We start from the raw sequence: 13,529 nt of genomic DNA, 5'->3' as shown, positions 1-13,529 counted from the left end.
CAATTTTTAATCGCGATTAATCGCATTAATGTCATAGTTAACTCACGATTGATCTATTTAATTTATGACGAATTTCCCCACAAATATCGCACAATTCTGCAAGTGATTATAATTTATGATCTCTGTTTTCTAGCTGATCTAAACCCATTTTTGACATAAAGGGACACTTTTGGACAATCTACAGTTTTCAGGCAGAAAGAATAGTTTTTATTTTATAAAAGTACATGTAGGACACTGGGCAGACCACTAGGGACAAGGGGGGTGTGTATTTTTTACATACAGTACTGTAATCTATAAGATTACAGTATACTGTGTGTATTGTGTTTGTTTACTTTTTTGAATTTGGCGCCGTTCTCCGCTCCCGTGCGTCGTAACGTCGCAGGGAACGGAGATCGGCGGCACACAGACACTGTGAATCGAGCGAGGAGGACCCGCCGAGCGAGGAGGACCCGCCGAGCGAGGAGGACTCGGCGAGTGAGGAGGACCCGCCAAGCGAGGAGGACCCGCTCGATCACACAGCGGGGTGGCATCGCCGATCACACAGCGAGGTGGCATCGCTGGATCCAGGGACAAGGTGAGTAACTTGCCTGTGAATCCAGCGAGAAGGTAAGCCGCGCCGCGCCGCTGCACACTCTGCACGTCCACCCCGAGCGCTCCCGCGTTAATCGCGCGATAAAAATATTGACGGCGTTAACATGGGTTTGCGTTAACGCCGTTAATATCGCGTTTAACGCACAGCCCTAATATATATATATATATATATATATATATATATATTGTATGTGTAGATAAACATATTGCAATAAAAACTACAAAACTACATTTGCACGCATATGAACTTAATGACATCCCAGTCTTAGTCTGTAGGGTTCAATATTGATTTGGCCCACTCTTTGCAGCTTTAACCCCTTCCATACAGGGCATTTTCATCCCCTTCCTGCCCAGACCAATTTTTAGTTTTCAGCGCTGTTGCACTTTGAATGACAATTGCGTGGTCATGCAACACTGTACCCAAATAAAATCTTTATGTTTTTTTCCCCCCACAAATAGAGCTTTCGTTTGGTGGTATTTGATCATCTCTGCGGTTTTTATTTTTTTGCTATAAACAAAAGAAGAGCGACAATTTAAAAAAAAAACACAATATTTTTTACTTTTTTATTTAATAAATATCACAATTTAAAAATTTTTTAGGCCGATACGTATTCTTCTACATATTTTTGGTAAAAAAAAATCGCAATAATCGTATATTGATTGGTTTGCGCAAAAGTTATAGCGTCTACAAAATAGGTGATAGATTTATGGCATTTTTATTTTATAATTTTTTTTACTAGTATTCGCGGCGATTTGCATTTTTTTTACTGTGACCGTGACATTGCGGCGAACACATCGGACACTTTTGACACGTTTTTGGGACCATTCACATTTATACAGCGATTAATGCTATAAATATGCATTGATTAATGTGTAAATGTGACTGGCAGGGAAGGGGTTAACCACTAGGGGGCACTGAAGGGATTAATATGTTCCCTAAGGTGTGTAGGGGGGAGGGGACTCACAAGGGGAGGAGACTAATGTGTGTTCCTCTGTACTGGGAACACACATTGGTCTCCTCACCGCTGACAGAAGGTGGATATGTGTGTTTACACACACAGATCCACACTCCTGCCGTGATTACCGGGCACCCGCGCCGGGTCACGAGTGTTGCCGCGCTCCCTAGATCGCTGGGAACACAGGACATCATATGACGTCCACCCGGATCGAGAGAGGGTTCCTGCCAGCGTCATTTTACAATGCGCCGGTAGGGAAGTGGTTAACAGCTTCAACTCTTCTGGGTAGGACTTCTTCCAGAAGTGCATTTGTGAGGTCAGGTACAGATATGAACTAGAAGGCCTGGCTCACAGTCTCCACTCTAATTCATTCCAAAAGTGTTCTATCGGGTTGAGGTTTGAACTTTGTTCAGTCCAGACAAGTTCTTCCACCCCATGTCTTTATGGATCTTGTTTGTGCACTGGTGCACAGTCATGTTGGAGCAGGAAGTGGCCATCCCCAAACTGTTCCCAAAAAGTTGGGAGCATGAAATTGTCCAAAATGTCTTGTTATGCTGATGCCTTAAGAGTTCCCTTCCCTGGAACTAAGGGGCCATGTCCAACCCCTGAAAAATAACCCCACACCATAATCCCCCCTCCACCAAATGATTTGGACCAGTGCACAAAGCAAGATCCATAAAGAAATGGATGAGTGAGTTTGGGGTGGAGGAACTTGACTGGCCTGCACAGAATCCTGAACTCAACCAGATACAACATCTTTGGGATGAATTTGAGCGGAGACTGCGAGCCAGGCCTATTCAACCACATCACTGCCTTACCTCACAAATGCGCTTCTTGAAGAATGATCAGACATTCCCATAGCCACACTCCTAAACCTTGTGGACAGCCTTCCTAGAATAGTCGAAGCTGGTATAGCTGCAAAGGGTGGGCCAACTCAAATTGAACCCTACAGACTGACTGGGATGTCATTAAAGTTCATGTGCGTGTCTCGATACTTTTGGAAATATAGTGTATGTGGAACGCACACTGCTTCATCACGGCTCCTCTGTATAGTGCGGTCCTAATTCAAGTCGATGACAGTCTCCATGTTGGTGCACACAGTATATAGCAATAGATACATTTTGGGCAGGTATTCCTGGAGGCGACACATTCTTCCGTAAAGGTGTAGGGACACACCAGTCCAGCAAAACAAAATTACATCTGAAATCATCCAATGTAATCATTTCAGAAAGCAAAGGACCGTTGTCATCGGTTAACTGATGAAGCTGACTGATGGTCCCGCCTACACACCATCAGTTAAAAAAACGATCGTGTCAGAACGCGGTGACGTAAAAGACAACGACGTGCTGAAAAAAACGAAGTTCAATGCTTCCAAGCATGCGTCAACTTGATTCTGAGCATGCGCAGGTTTTTAACCGATGCTTTTGCATACTAACGATCGGTTTTGACCTATCGGTTAGGCGTCCATCGTTTCAATTTTAAAGCAAGTTCTCATTTTTTTGACCGAAGGTTGAATAACCTATGGGGCCTACACACGATCGGTTTGGACTGATGAAAACGGTCCTTCAGACCGTTGTCCTCTGGCTATCCTATCGTGTGTACGAGGCCTAATGCTTAGTTACTTACTGATATTCATTTAAAACATACAATTTCTATATATTTTTTCCCTCTAACTAACTTTCCTTGATATAATATCTATCTGTTATCTCATATTGGTTCAGACTGTCCCCATTCGTTTGACCACCATGCCTGACATCTTATCATTTGTCTCTTCTTGGCAAATCCCATCCTATGTGGATAACTGAGTGAAATGTCAAGTATAATCATTAATTCTCATTTTCCAGTGTTCCTATCACTTCTTCCTTTCGCGTAAATGTGTTGATACCAGACTCATGGGCTAACTGTCATGCTGCGAAGTAGCTGGAAAGAAGTTCCTGCAATAGTTATTTAATTGGTGTGAAACAGAGAAGGGCTATTTCCACCTGCTACCGACCCGTTTTCCCAATATCTTATTTGCAGACTGGTTTATTTGGGCCTGTTTCTCCATTCGATTTCTGTAAAGTACATGAGCACAAGTCATTATGTTCAGAGAACCTAATTTCTCTGCATATTTGCATTTGTTAATATGAATGGCAGCTACAATATTGTTTGCCTGACTCAGGTTAAATTATGGGATATAAATATACTCAAATGGAACAGAGCTGGATTATCATGGCAGTGATAGTTTGTGTACCTGGCACTGCCAAGCAGCACATCTTGAACCAAATATCTGTAAGACACAGGAGTAACTGTTTAATTCAGATATGCAAAATATTCATTAGCTATCTTTGTGTGATGCAAATTCTGCTGACTAGAAATATATTATTAGAAGCTGCATTTACATAGCAAAAAGAGACTGACCCAGCTACTCGGTCATAATAAATATAAAAGGGATATTTAAATTGAAAAAAAAGGTTTCTTAAAGATGTACTACTTGCATATATGAAACATTTCAGTTAATGTATGTGTAGCGCACCCCCTAAGGAGCTGAAGATGAACTTAGATCCCCCACTCCTGCACAGCCAGGCACACCAATTTTTCATAGGCACTCCAGAGACAGAGGACAGTCCGTGAATTTTTTTTTTGTTTATTAGGGGTTAATAACAGAAATGGGAGACTATGGGATGCCCACTTGACTTCAGCAAAACGTTGGCAACAACTTCAGGGACATTTTTCTATATACCAGTGATTCCTGTCCTCGGGACCCACTAACAGGCCATATTTTAAGTATTACCTTCAGGAGAAGCAGACTAGAATAATGCAATCTCTGAGCAGCAAATGATGCCACCTGTGATATATTTCAGTTATCTTGCAAACCTGGCCTGTTAGTGTGTCCTGAGGACAGAAGTTGATAACCACTGCTATATATAGTCTATGTTTGTACAGTCTTGCTTACAGACCTTAGCTGAGTCACTGTTAGTAGATTTGACAGGCACTCAGTTAGATTTTAAGCGATGGCCCTTTACAGACAGGAGCTTGGAGCCCCTTTTTGTGTAGCAAATACAGTGCTCAGCTAGTACTTCTCCTCCTGTGGCTACTGATACCAGCACCATCTCTTCAGGCACTGCCAACCCACCTGGCTGCAGCTGCCCCTTTTTCAGTATAGGCTAACTTTCTCCTCCAGTCCTCCAGACTGACTCTTCACCAGCCCACCTGGCTGAATTAGGCACACAACTGTCTTCAGGGAAAACTGGCTATATATGGCAGTCTCCCTCCTTGTCCCCAGTAGTGCTGACCTACTCACGCTGTCCTCTCTCTTGCTCTCGTGCCTCCAGGAAGGGCCTCCTCCATGTGCTTTGGCAGGATCCCTCCAGAATCTTAACCCCTGCCCATGGTAGGACCCTCCCCAGACTAGGGGACACCCTTGAGAGCCACAGAAAGCCCCCTCAGCACTACATCTCAATCCTTCACCCAACTGCCCCTGTTGGCATTGCCCATGTCTATTTATGGAGTGGTCTCAGCCCCCTTCCAGATAGCTCTTAGGGATTGGCTGAGGTTCCCTAAATATTCAAGACAGCTCCTCCCAACCTCCTCCCACTAGTTCTAGCACATATACATATTGTACTGATGTTTTCATACCCCAATGTGTTTAGTGACCTAAGCTGTAGATGTGTCAGTCAGTGGCGTAGCGTGGGGTGGGGCAGGGGAGGCCGTGGCCCGGGCGCGATATTTATGCCAGTGTCACACTGGCTGCGTCCCCCTAAATTTCATTTTCTGTGTCCCCGGCCACCCGAAGCTCCGGCCGCCATCTTTCTATGTCTATCGCCCTGTGATTGGTCCATAAGGGTCATGTGCGGCGTGGGGCTGGCCTGTCCGTGATCCTGAACTTCCGCCTCTGCACATGACCTCCATATGCCCAATCACAGTGCGGCGTGCGCCGGACACTGAACAAACATTGCGGCCGCCTCCTCCTATCCTCCGGACCCCGATGTTATGATGCAGCCTGCAGGACAAGCAGCAGGTGAGGAGGAACACAGAATGGGGACTGGGGAGAGAGGCAGAGCAGCAGAGAGACAGAGAGAGACAGAGCGGCACAGAGAGAGAGACAGAGCGGCACAGAGAGCGAAACGGAGTGGCACAGAGAGAGAGACAGAGCGGCACACAGAGAGAAAGAGCGGCACACAGAGAGAGAGACAGAGTGGCACAGAGAGAGAGACAGAGCAGCACAGAGAGAGACACAGAGACAGAGTGGCAGAGAGAGAGACACAGAGACAGAGTGGCAGAGAGAGAGAGACAGAGCGGCAGAGAGAAACACAGAGACAGAGGGGCAGAGAGAGAAACACAGAGACAGAGCGGCAGAGAGAGAGACAGAGAGACACACAGAGAGGAACACAGAGAGAGAGAGAGAGACAGAGCGGCAGAGAGACAGAGACAGTGCGGCAGAGGGACACAGAGACAGAGCGGCAGAGAGAGAGACACAGAGACAGAGTGGCAGAGAGAGACAGAGCGGCAGAGAGACACAGAGACAGAGTGGCAGAGAGAGAGAGACAGAGCAGCAGAGAGACACAGAGGCAGAGCGGCAGAGAGAGAGACACACACAGAGAGAGAGACAGAGCGGCAGAGAGAGAGACAGAGCGGCAGAGAGAGAGAGACAGAGTGGCAGAGAGAGAGACACAGAGCGGCAGAGAGAAAGACACAGAGAGAGAGAGAGACAGAGAGTCACAAAGAGAGAGAGAGACAGAGCGGCAGAGAGAGAGACAGAGCGGCACACAGAGAGACAGAGCGACACACAGAGACAGAGCGGCACGCAGAGAGAGAGACACAGAGAGTGATGCAGAGAGAGAGGCAGAGACAGAGAGAGGCAGAGGCAAAGAGAGAGAGAGAGGCAGAGGCAAAGAGAGAGATAGAGGCAGAGAGACAGAGGCAGAGAGCGAGACAGAGGCAAAGAGAGAGACAGAGGCAAAGAGAGAGAGAGAGACAGAGGCAAAGAGAGAGAGACAGAGGCAAAGAGAGAGAGAGAGTCAAAGAGAGACAGAGGCAAAGAGAGACAGAGTTAGAGAGAGAGAGTCAAAGAGAGAGAGAGAGAGACAGAGGCAAAGAGAGAGAGAGACAGAGGCAAAGAGAGAGAGAGAGACAGAGGCAGAGAGAGAGAGAGGGGGGGGAGAGAGAGGGGAGGCAGAGAGAGAGAGGGGGGGCAGAGAGAGAGAGAGAGGCAGAGATAGAGAGGCAAAGAGAGACAGAGGCAAAGGCAGAGAGAGACAGAGGCAATGGCAGAGAGAGACAGAGGCAATGGCAGAGAGAGACAGAGGCAAAGGCAGAGAGAAACAGAGGCAAAGAGAGAGACAGATGGGCAGAGAGAGAGAGAGAGAGAGAGTTACTATAGTTCTCAGTGTAGTGTAGTAGTCAGTATAGTATATTGGTCAGTGTAGTGAAGTTCTCAGTGTAGTATAGTGGTCAGTGTAGTGGAAAAATAGTATACAGTAGTGGTCAGTATAGTATAGTGGACAGTATAGTATAGTGGACAGTGTAGTGTAGTGGATGGTATAGTATAGTGGTCAGTGTAGTGTAGTGGACAGCATAGTATAGTGGTCAGTGTAGTGTAGTGGACAGTGTAGTGGTCAGTGTAGTGTAATGTAGTGGATAGTATAGTATAGTGGTCAGTGTAGTGGAGAGTATAGTGGTCATTTTAGTGTAGTGGATAGTATAGTATAGTAGTCAGTGTAGTGGACAGTATAGTATAGTGGTTTGTGTAGTGTAGTGGTCAGTATAGTGTAGTGGATAGTATAGTATAGTGGTCAGTGTAGTGGACAGTATAGTATAGTGTAGTGGACAGTATAGTATAGTGGTTAGTGTAGTGTAGTGGTTAGTATAGTGTAGTGGACAATAATATAGTATAGTGGTCAGTATAGGTATTAGGTTGGTCATTACTATTGTATTTGAAGGGACTCGGGGAGTGCTAAAAATCCACAGGTTGGGGGCGCAAATGACTTGCCTTGCCCCGGGTGCTGACAACCCACGCTACGCCACTGGTGTCAGTTACTTACATTGTACCCCTTTAGTAACTTCAGACCAGGCAAGGGCAAAGTTTCAAAAATCTTTACTGAAGAATAAATTAACAGAATGACAATGACAGATAACAGTTCGGAATAAAGTGCAGACATTCCCCTAAGAATCTGATGATAGCATGCGAGCACTCCATCCCCCACATCTCTTGGCCCCATTTGACTCTGGCCATCCCTTATTCCCCTTTTAGGCTCAGGTTTTCTCCCCCCAGGTGCCGACCCTCTGTTCCTTTTATATCACATGGAATGGGCAAGACCCAGCAAAACCCACCAAACAGAAAACCAGAGAGCACACTTAACTCTTGGATAAAGGAGCAACAGAGACACCTTTAGATAGCAACTTTGTCAATATGGGAAGAGGGTAGTCTTAGATTATCAGATTTAGATGGACTTGATAATCGAATTAAAGCTGACCTCCAGCTAACACATTTTTTAAGCAGTTATATCAGTTTTTTGCTATGTTAAAAAAGGGCAGTTGAGCACCAGCTTTCCTATGCCTTAAACTGATCCCCTGTAAACATAAATTAGGCCAAGTTTTAATCGTGAGCCAAAAGATAGGCTTGAGGTTATGCCGTCAAAAAAAAGAGGCATTTAGAAGGCGGCATTATCACTCCTGTGCCACTCTGTGAAAAGCAATCCAATATGGACAGTTCCTCTTCTCACCTGTTATGTTTGCTGTGTATTCTTGGCTTGGAGAAACATGTCATACATTGCCAACCTTCTTCAAAAATCATCGCGTTCATGTACTTTGTTTTACATGCTAAATTTATCTACAACTAACAAACATTTTCCAATTAACAGTTCTAAAAAACATTGAGAGTTTTACTTGCAGAATTAAAATTGCAGATTTGAATTCAGCTCTAATGTTAAATTTATGCAAACCACAAGCTCAGGAAGAAGCAATGTTTGGAGGTTCAGTTTTACGATTTATCTAAATAAGATAATTAGGTTTTTCTAATTATTTTTCTAAATGTTGCGGCTGCTGGATAAATACCCACAACAAAACACATTTGGATGCTTTTTTGTTTTGTCTCAGCCTCAGAGTTTTCATGTTAGAGCCTCAGTTCTGCAGTTCCACATGACTTCTTTATCTTTTGTTGAAGGATAACCTCTGATTTGGAAATGTTCCCCGTGCAATTTACCAATTGCTCCTCTATATATATCGCTGCAAATCCCATTGATGATAGCAATAACCAAAGAGATGATTCATCTGGCATAGACAGCTTCAGAAGTGTTTAAGCTTCCCAGGTTCAATATTGATTTTCGTTTACTGCCAAAACGTCTGATACGTTACATTTTTACTATATATGCTCTGTAAATATAAAAGCATTAGGAAATCTCTTACTCTGGAGGAAATTCTCAGATGTGGGAGACACAAATTTTGTGAAAATACATATCTGAAACAAGTGGCACATATTCTCTTTTCTAACTAAGCACTGAGGCATTCAAGGATTTTTTAGTGCTACTGAAAAAAATCAGTCTTAGGTTGCATGCACACCAACATATTGACCGCGTGACCTCCAGAAGGTCTTACCCCCTTCATGACCAGGGCATTTCTTGTCGGAACTGTGCTGCTGTAACGGAACTGTGCTGCTGTAACGGCAGTGCTGCTGCGACGACCAATTACATGGTTATGCATCACTGAACGCAAATGAAATGTGTATCATTTTCATAAAAATAGAGTTTTCGTTTGGTGGTATTTAATCACCACTGTTTTTTCTTTTTTTACTTTTTATGATTTAAACCAAAAAAACAAAACAAAAAACAATATTTTTGACTTTCTGTTATAAAATATACAGTATCCAATACAATCAAATTCCTTCATAAATGTAGGCCAAAATGTATTCCCAGACCGGAAGTGATGTCGGAGATCTGTATGCTGCTTTGTGTTTTACATAACCAAGCGTTTTTCATCGATCTGAATGTAAGAGTTTCTATTTTTTAAATAAATATATACATTTTAACTACTAGACTATGTGAGGTCATTTTGCTTTACCCTATGACGTGGAAATTTCGCTATATGCTGCACATAATCCATGTCTCCTGCGCCAAATACGCACCCTTTCAGCCTTTTAGTATCATGCATCTAAGTACACCTGTATCTCCCCAAGTTACACAGCCATGACCACCGTCCTCACATTCTTAGCTCCACATGTAGACTCCCTTCTGGAGAGCCTGTGTTGTTTATTCATAGTACTTAACAATTGAGCTTGTTAGCTTTACAATTGGCCAATCAAGCATAGGCATTCCTTCAAACAGGAGGAGTTATACAAATCTCAACCAATGAACAATGACCAGGGGAGTTTATGGGCGTGTCTGGGCAGGGGCAATGTGTATGATTCCCCACCCCTTGTACCTCTAAGCTGTGTTCTCCTGTAAGACAAAGAAAGCCACATGGCTGGCCTAAGAACTCATGAACACTGCCCCCGACCACAAAGACTTCCATTTTTACCATTGGTGCGAATCCTTATTCTGCAATGTTCATAGAACAATGCATACCCCGATTGTTCTACCATTCCTGAGGATGGGAGATTATCCGCAGAGACACGCCATAGCCTCCCCACGTTCTGATCAAACACGAGCGTACATCCCCCCATAACCAATAATGTCTTTGCAGAGTGAACACATCCCCCCAGATGATCATCTGTGCATTGCACAGGGGCCCTTCACTGGCGGACATATCCATACTCTGCAAACACTTCTCTGCATCCTTAGGAAGCTTTCCACTAACAAAACTGGTCTCAACCAGCGTCTTTAGAGTGGTCTGCAGGAGAACTAACACTGGTTACATATTAAATACATCTTAATAAAATTTACACAACACCTAACATACAGGTTATGCGTGGTGTTCTGAGCCTTAAAGGGACCCCTATCAAGGAGTATCTAAATATATCTGATAGACCTGAAACCAGGCTAGGATCGGTGGAATGTTGCCCTGAGCATTGTAGTCAAAAAGCTTAATGGGGCTGTAGACAGCAATAGAACCAAAAAATAAATACAATCAAACATATAGTGGAGTTAAAATGACCGCGGCCTTTTTTATTATTGGGGTTTTAAATTTATAAATATGTAACAATTCATAGTTCAATAAATATCTTTCAAATAAATCATTAACTCAACACAACATCCTAGTAATCAACCCAGCCACTACGACTCAGATTGACATAAAAGTATAACCAATTTTTTTTTATTAACTGTCCCCTTTTTTCTCTCTTTTTTTTAAAAAGGGACCAAACCACATAATATTCTTAGGCTGTGACAAGGGGAGCTCACAGATAGAGGTCTTGAGGACTGGCAGCACCGGCTTGATGAAGCTGCCTTAAATAGGGTTTTTTCCCCTAAAAGAAAATTCCAGGTGGTCATGTGACCTATCCTTCTGGAATATTCCTAAAGATCAGCTGACCTATCACTAGTCATCTGACCTATACTACACCTGAGCTTACCTCAGAAATAATCCTTGGCTATCTCCCTCAGGCCCTGTACACACGAGCGGATATCCGATGAAAACGGTCAGCGCAAACAAATAATGAAAAATAAAGGTATTGTAAGCTGTACATTTCAGGCTAATCACATCACCTCAAATACATTTACGTGCAGTGCAATGATAATAGTAAGTATGTTCATAAGCAAAGAATAACAAGGAACTACAAGTCCCAGGATGGAAGATGAAGACGCCTCGTGAGAAGATGAAATCCAATCCACTGAAATTCAGAGTGGTAGGCCCTCCACCAGCTAATATATTGCGCTTACCAGATCTGATGGACCCCTGAATTACCAGAAGGTCAGACAAGATTGTATCCACAAAGGGATAGAGATAGATTGCCAGCGCTCCAGTGAAACCAGACCAACCATATCGTGTATAAGAAGAAAGGACACAATCTAAGTGCTCTCCATCATAAAAGTCATTTAATAAAAATACTGTGAATAATAGCACAGGACAGTGGTAATTTTGGCTACCATTAAACCAGTGAAGGTAATAAATGAAGGTGCAGCGGGTGACGTCCGCAAGGTAGCTGGTGGAGGGCCTGCCACCCAGAATTTCAGTGGATTGGAATTCATCTTCTCACGAGGTGTCTTCATCTTCCATCCTGGGACTTGTAGTTCCTTTTTATGCTTTGCTCCACCCTAAAATGGATCTTCCGCTTTTCGGAATCCTCCTCACCTCCGGTGTCACATTTGGCACCTTTCAGAGGGGAGGTATGCAGGTATTTGCTCCCACTTCCAGGCATAGATAGCCGCAGTATCTGCGGATATCTGTGCCATATACAGCCCCTCCCCCCCCTGCTGTCTTCTGGGAGACACACAGATCCCAGAAGACAGCAGGAACCATTTAGATTGCACAGCGTGATTAATGCCGCAAGGCTTCGCTTCCTGATTCCCTTACTGAAGATGGCGGCGGCAGCACCCAAGAGCCAAGGGACAGATCTTTGGGTGCCGACATCGCGGGCGCCCTGGACAAGTAAGTGTCCATATTTTAAGTCAGAAGCTGCAGTATTTGTAGCTGCTGACTTTAAAAAGAAAATTGTGCGGAACTCCGCTTTAAGTACATGGTACAGCAGGATCATATCAGGAATATGAAGTGTTGGGGTAACAAACGCTTTAAGTCTTTGAAAATCTACATAATGAAAACATTTGTATTTTACCAATCTTTTTTTATTTAGAAATCAAATGTTTGATGTCAGTTACAAACATTACAGTTCTGTAATAAGGTTTAGAGTTTAAAGTAGAATATATCATGCTAATAAAATCGAGTATTGCACAGAGCTAATCTAATTATAATGCATTCTTTTTAGGTCTCATTACATAGAAATGACTTGGTATATCTTATGTAAGTAAAGACAAATTCATGAAAGTGAACGAAAGAATGTGGTAATATCAGGCCTCGTACACACGACAGAGAAACTCGACGTGCCAAGCCCGTCGAGTTCCTCGTCGAGTTCCTTGTTGAACTTGTCGAGAAGCTCGGCAGGCTTGCTTTGCGTACACACGTAACATACCAAAATCTGGTCGTTCTCCGGCGCGATGACGCTCACGACGTATGACGCGACTATAAAGGGGAGGTTTGATTTTGTTGGCGCCACCCTTGGGGCTCCTTTTGCTGATTCCGTGTTTACGCGTGTTAGTAAAAGTTTGGTGAGTGACGATTCGTGCTTTTCAGTCTTTGTGCTTTCAGATTGATCTCTGCCGTTCAGTTTGTACTTGTGGGGGTCGTATCTAGGCAATCGAGACGTGCGGTCAGGTCGTATTGTTTTACATTGCGGTCCTGTCCCCGCGTTTTTCATTGTCAGGGTCGTTCTTCATAGGTCTTGCTGTTCTTCACTGCGGTCTGTTTAGTGCAATTCTGATTTGTCGTTCGTAACTAGCCTTGTAGCCATGTTGCAGGCACCTAGTCGTCGCCGACTTCGTGCTAAGCATTTTCTGTGTATAGGTCTGTTTGTTTATGACCTAGACGATGAGGAGTTCATGAACAGGAGGAGGACGCGTTCATGGACCAAGAATTGGTTGCTCCGTAGGAACCAATTCTCTCACATGCCTTTGCTGCGGGCAGGGCTGGACTGGGACAAAAATTTGGCCCTGGACTTCATCCAGACTGGCCCACTTTGACAGGTCTCCCCCATGGCGGCCGGACAACTCCTGCCCCCCCTGGCCACCCAAGCCCCCTCTCCCCCTTCACTAGCCAGTGGCGAAGCTAGACATTATTTCACCCGGGGAAAATAATCAGTTTGGTGCCCCCCATTATGGGACAAGATTAGGCAGAAGTGAGAAACCCCCAGGCCATAGCTGTTGAGTCAGCTGTCTGTCCCCTCCCCCATGCTCCTCTGCCGTCCCCCCTGCTCCTCTGTCGTCCCCCTGCTTCTCTGTTCTCCCCAGGTGAGCGCTGCAGGGAGGGAGAGGAAGTGAGCGCTACATGAAGGGAGAGACAGAGGAGCGGAGGGGGGCA

Source organism: Rana temporaria, chromosome 1 (genome assembly GCF_905171775.1).
Source record: "Rana temporaria chromosome 1, aRanTem1.1, whole genome shotgun sequence".
Taxonomy (NCBI): domain Eukaryota; kingdom Metazoa; phylum Chordata; class Amphibia; order Anura; family Ranidae; genus Rana; species Rana temporaria.
This window is presented reverse-complemented; position numbering follows the sequence as displayed.